Source organism: Anopheles moucheti, chromosome 2, assembly GCF_943734755.1.
Source record: "Anopheles moucheti chromosome 2, idAnoMoucSN_F20_07, whole genome shotgun sequence".
Taxonomy (NCBI): Eukaryota; Metazoa; Arthropoda; class Insecta; order Diptera; family Culicidae; genus Anopheles; species Anopheles moucheti.
In genome coordinates this window covers 63,958,904-63,964,092 of record NC_069140.1, presented here as the reverse complement: position 1 = coordinate 63,964,092, position 5,189 = coordinate 63,958,904, and the positions used below count along the sequence as shown (strand labels likewise).

At 37.5% G+C, this 5,189-nt stretch overlaps 1 long non-coding RNA gene across 1 annotated transcript; it reads left to right on the top strand.

The window, feature by feature from the left end:
• The first annotated feature begins 1,778 nt into the window (after positions 1-1,778).
• Positions 1,779-3,840, top strand: LOC128297634 (uncharacterized). The gene is made up of 3 exons (XR_008287242.1): positions 1,779-1,891; positions 1,969-2,376; positions 2,442-3,840. It is a non-coding gene; the product is annotated as an uncharacterized LOC128297634 (long non-coding RNA).
• Positions 3,841-5,189: the final 1,349 nt, after the last annotated feature.

Below are 5,189 nucleotides of genomic sequence, written 5' to 3'. Positions count from 1 at the left end.
GTTCGACACACATCCGTCTCCCAGGGCTTCTAGACAAAAATTGTGCATTGACAGCCTGATTCACGAATTACAAGGTTATTTCATCATAATCATTTTGACATAAGTGCTTTAAACGGTTGATGTTTTAAACCCAACCTGCCCAACCCAACAAGCAAAATATTTATTAATTTTGACAGTCTAACACTCAGGCATATCTGGGCATATCCGTTGCACTTGGCACTTGGATAATTGGCAGCTGAGATAGTTTATAGCACAAAATTTAAGCAAAAAGGTGAAAATTTTGTCGAAAATACTTTTTTTTGTCATATAAAACATTTCTTATTTTTATGCATTCTTTCTAAAAATCGTCTGATACGTTGATTAAATGAAGTGTAGAGAAGGAAGTCGACTCTGTGACCGTGAAGTATAAACGAATTTGCACCAGGATTTGACTTACGCGGAAATTCGAGTTACCCGCTGGTCTATGAAAAGTGTTTGCCAAACAAAAATTTGTCAAAGGTGTGCCAATTTGTTTGCCAAACATTTTTTCGGCAAACAAATGATTTTGTTTTCCGCAGTTTGCCAAACAGAATTTTGACAGTTTCTCCATACGATTGACACTTTATGTTTGGCAAACACTTTTCATAGACCAGCGGGTTACGGATTTTTCCCGGGTTATAGTGATTAAAAAGAAGAAATCGATCACTAAATTCTAAATATAGACGATAATATAAAGGGCTTTATTCGCGTAGCTCGCGAAAATTCTGTACAGTATCAGAGATCAATACAGCGGTATGTCACAGATCAATAACTGTTCGATGACAGTGTCGCGTTTCCATTTTTCCTGCAATGCACGAACGGGCGCGACGTCGCGCTACCGCGATATTTGATAGCGTTCGCACTCGGTCGCGCGTGTTTTAACTGTCGTGCAGTTTGGTTGTTAAATGGGCAGTCTTTGGATGTGTGTGTGGTCCGTCGTCGAAGTGGTGTCCATAATTGTCATGTAAACAGACGGAGCATCCTTCTGCCTCTGGCTGAAAACCGTGAATATATCGAAGTTTTGGGCATTTTCTAGATTATACATGCGTTACATGCAGTGTTGTAAATGGTATTAAGTGGTAAACAACATGTTTGTCGTCATTTGTGTGAAAATTTTTTCAGCTACCTGATGTTAACATTTTGCCGTACGCCGACACTACAGTAGTTTCGAGAGCAAACCATTGTTTGCATGTCGATGAATTAGTGTTCTATTATGAGCACTCACAATTCAAACGGAAAACTTATTTCCACTTCTATACACTTGTAAGATGCTAAAAACCAGTCGGCAAGTAGTGTTTCCATTCTGTACTACTGGCAGGATGAGAGAAAAACTGCGCGGAACTTGCTAACGGCAAAGTTTTTAGAATGTCTGAAGTTTTATGATGTTCTGGAATGCCATTTTACTCATTTTATATGTTTTATAGTAGAAGAACATTACCATCTTATTCATATCAATATCTGGATACATTCGAAAGGATCCCCAGATGGGTTAAAAACCCCATCCGGACCAATTCCCGAATGCAGGACTGACTAAACACCCACGGATAGACAAAGACAGAATAGCAGAATGGATAAGTAAAACAAAATTGGCAGGCTCTTGAAGTTTTTGCGAATAAAATTGATAAAAGATATCAATACAGTGTTATTAACGACGCCTGCTATTTTTCAATCTATATAATGTTACCTCCCTTATAATGAGCATTATATGAACATTGGCTAACTTTTTCTATTGTTTCAAACATATTTCAGAAACACGTGTGAAACATGTTTACTTCAAGCAAACCGAGCCTTTTCAAAATACGTACAAACTGTAATTCAATCAATTCCTTTCAAGCCGTCGCTACAATTAGGCAGTTGGTAGGAAGGTATCAAGGTAGGCGTCTGTAGCTGAGTAAGAGATTAAAAAAAACATATGTAATGTAATTTTAAAACACATCTGCTACATTTCAGTTCCTGAAGAAAGATACCACCATCATTGTTTATTGAATGAAAACATTATGGTAGAGGTACACGGCAATAATTGGATACATTTCGATGTTTCTGGCTACATCGAAATCGGTTACGATAATATCAACGTTGAGAACGATGAAGTTGGAACGTCTATAAACAGCCTACAGGAGCCTACAAATGAGAAACAGCCATTTGACGAGGTTATCAAAAAGTGAGCTGTAAAAACATACCAAACCCTCAAGGGCTGAACAGTATATTAACAATTTTGAGCAAGAGAACAAGCTATAGACTTCCCAAAGATGCGCATACTTTGCTGGGAACAATGCAAAGTGGAAACGAATTAGTTCCTACAGCAGGGGGACAACTTTGGTACCCGTGAGTACGAACGGTGCTGTACAGATATTTTTGGTAAGATTAAAACTTTTTTAACCGAACTTCCAAAAGTTAACAATTTTACGCTTTGATTGTTCCAGCAATGTGCAACCAAGAGTGAGTTCATTCTCAGTGAACTTCTTACTGGATGTACTTCTACTGAAAAGGAAGACACGGAAATAGTTTTGGCCAATTATGACGAATATTCAAGAAATGCCCGTTATCATCGTTAAGTGGTCGTTAAGTGGAGCATGTTAAAAACACGCTCCAATACGGTCATAAAGTTTTGGTGCAAGCTGCAAACAGTATGACAGAGCAATCGCTGCAATCACCTGATTGTGAATGTCCCGCATTCCAATATTTAAAATCCAAACACGAAGTGAGATTGTATGTTAATTATAGCCTTGGTCTTTACCCAGGTATGCAAAATAATTGATTTTTATCCAAAGATTTTCACATTGTTCTGTATAATAGTGCACAACAGGATGAACCAAACATACATATTTATGGTAAAACATTTAGCAAAATAACAGAATCCTATAGTTCCATTATTCGCCCAAGATGAAGGATTTATATGAGATAAATATTTGTGATCTTTCCAAACAAATGATAATATTTATTATCACAGATATAAAATGTAAATTAGTACCCATTGAAACTAACAACACTAGCTTGGTATTTGTTCCTCTTCTGCAGATTGCACATTGACGGAATAGACTTTTTTTAACAAATGAACGGGTGAATCTGGGAGTAAAATCGTTTATAATTGAAAGCTATAAAGTTGATTGCATTATCAGTGAAGTATTCCATTTTTATGAGAAGTGATATAGAATATAATAATTTACTTTCTGGTGTTGATTTTTAGCTGAATAAGGAACTTAAGCTTAAAAATAGCTTCAATTCAATTGTGTTGTTCTTAGCACAACGTTAAGAACATTTGGCGACATACTGGAAAAGTGGACATGTGTAAGTGTTCTGTTCTACAACGGACGACTGTTGCTCCTAGGTTTTTTTGACGAAAAAATTGGCAAAGGTCACATTTAAAGCAGGCTTAAAAGTAGGAACAATTGATGCGCCATTTCTACTTGACAAGATTAATTTTACAGTCCCTCGCCTAAAATCTTGACACCATAGAATGCTGGATGAAACTAAGCATACCAAGCTATAACCATAACTAAAATACCTATGAGCGTAACGACGCAACGGCTGAACGAGTATTTTTTTTACTCTGGGTACTAGGACGTATAGGCATAAGATTAATGATGATTATATATAGGTATAAGATGACTGAAATAAGTGTAATTTGGTGCTTTCGGTGGCGTACAGAAAGTATTTTTACGGGTTTTTAAACAAAAATAAACCAAAAAGTGATAAGAAATGTCTCCACATTTTTAGTATGTGCATATTTCGTTATATATGGAATATAAAACTTACTATTGTCATATTTGGTCCGCCTATAGTCATAATTGCGTCTCTTACGCTGTATAAAAATTGTGTTCAATGTGTATAAAATACTTGTGTGCAAAAGAAATGTATATTTTTTTTAAATTTCCTTGATGTGTTTCTCCTTTAATCAGAGAACGCCTTGACATGCGTCATAGTCGTTAAGCATAGAAGGTGATGACGCAGAAGGACGCTAATTTCAGAAATTAGTTTGCAATAACCAAATATCAAATTAGTGTATGAGAGCGAAAAGCTGCAACCACACAACAATGATCTTGATTTTTAGCGTTGCATAAAACGGTCATTAAAAGTCACAGGCTCGTGTCGGTGTATTTGAAGTCAACGTCGAACAGTATGCAGAATATAGTTGTTTACGTTTTAAATTTTGTAACGAATTGTAAAGCATGTCCCAAAGAATAACCCAGATATACAAAAACAATAACAACGCGAGGGTTTAAAAACAACCTAAGATACTTTTCAGTTGAAAAAAACGCCCGTTTAAACCCACAATTAAAGTCGACTGTGCTGATTAATGTGTTGCGATGATTATCATTTATTTGTTACCAATGCAATAAACATGGTTTTGCGATGTAAAACAATATTTTGCACAATTTCCCATAACAGATAAATGGATGCTTAATTGAAACTTATTGAACCAGAGTTCCACCATACAGCCATACGAGATCATCAATCACCGTTCGTCTGTCTGTTCAATGCATCCAGCGTAACGTGCGACGCGTACCACTATTTTGGTCTGAAGCCACGCTTATTATCAGGTCTTCCCTCGTGCAGCAAAAAAAAAAAATATCACCCTAAGAAATTCACAGTCACTTCAAACTGGTTATCACCCATGCAGGTTTGCGCGATGGAAAGATGTTGCGGTAAGATTTCTTCAAAAGGAAGAATCAATAGTCGAATTATGCCCTTTCGACTACCGCCGTCACGGGAGGAAGTGTGTTGCCAGTCGGCCTTATGAGCTAGCCAAATGCTGTCCGCTTATCGATTGTACGTCACTTAGTTCCGACTGCAGATTACATTGGCTCGAGGCTTCGGCCGGTATTGACCCATCAGTTTTATAACTCATCACCGTCACCCGGCAATCGTCAAGGGTGATAATTGTATGCTATGCCGGCGTCCCACAATGCGCTTCACGTGAAAGCTGATAAGCCAACCATCGCGTTTCAGATTCATACGCGTAAGGTAAAAGGCGAAGAATCTCATAGCATTCCGGAATCGTTGGCACGTTAAATAGAATCCTCGGAAGTGATAATTTGAATAGGCAGAATGGAAACAAACTGTGATGGTTTTCCATTTCAGATGCGTGATTCACTGGTGGTATACGGTTTCTAGACATCTTCCTGGAGCAGCATTGCACCATAGCAGTCGATCTTGTTAAGACGATCTGG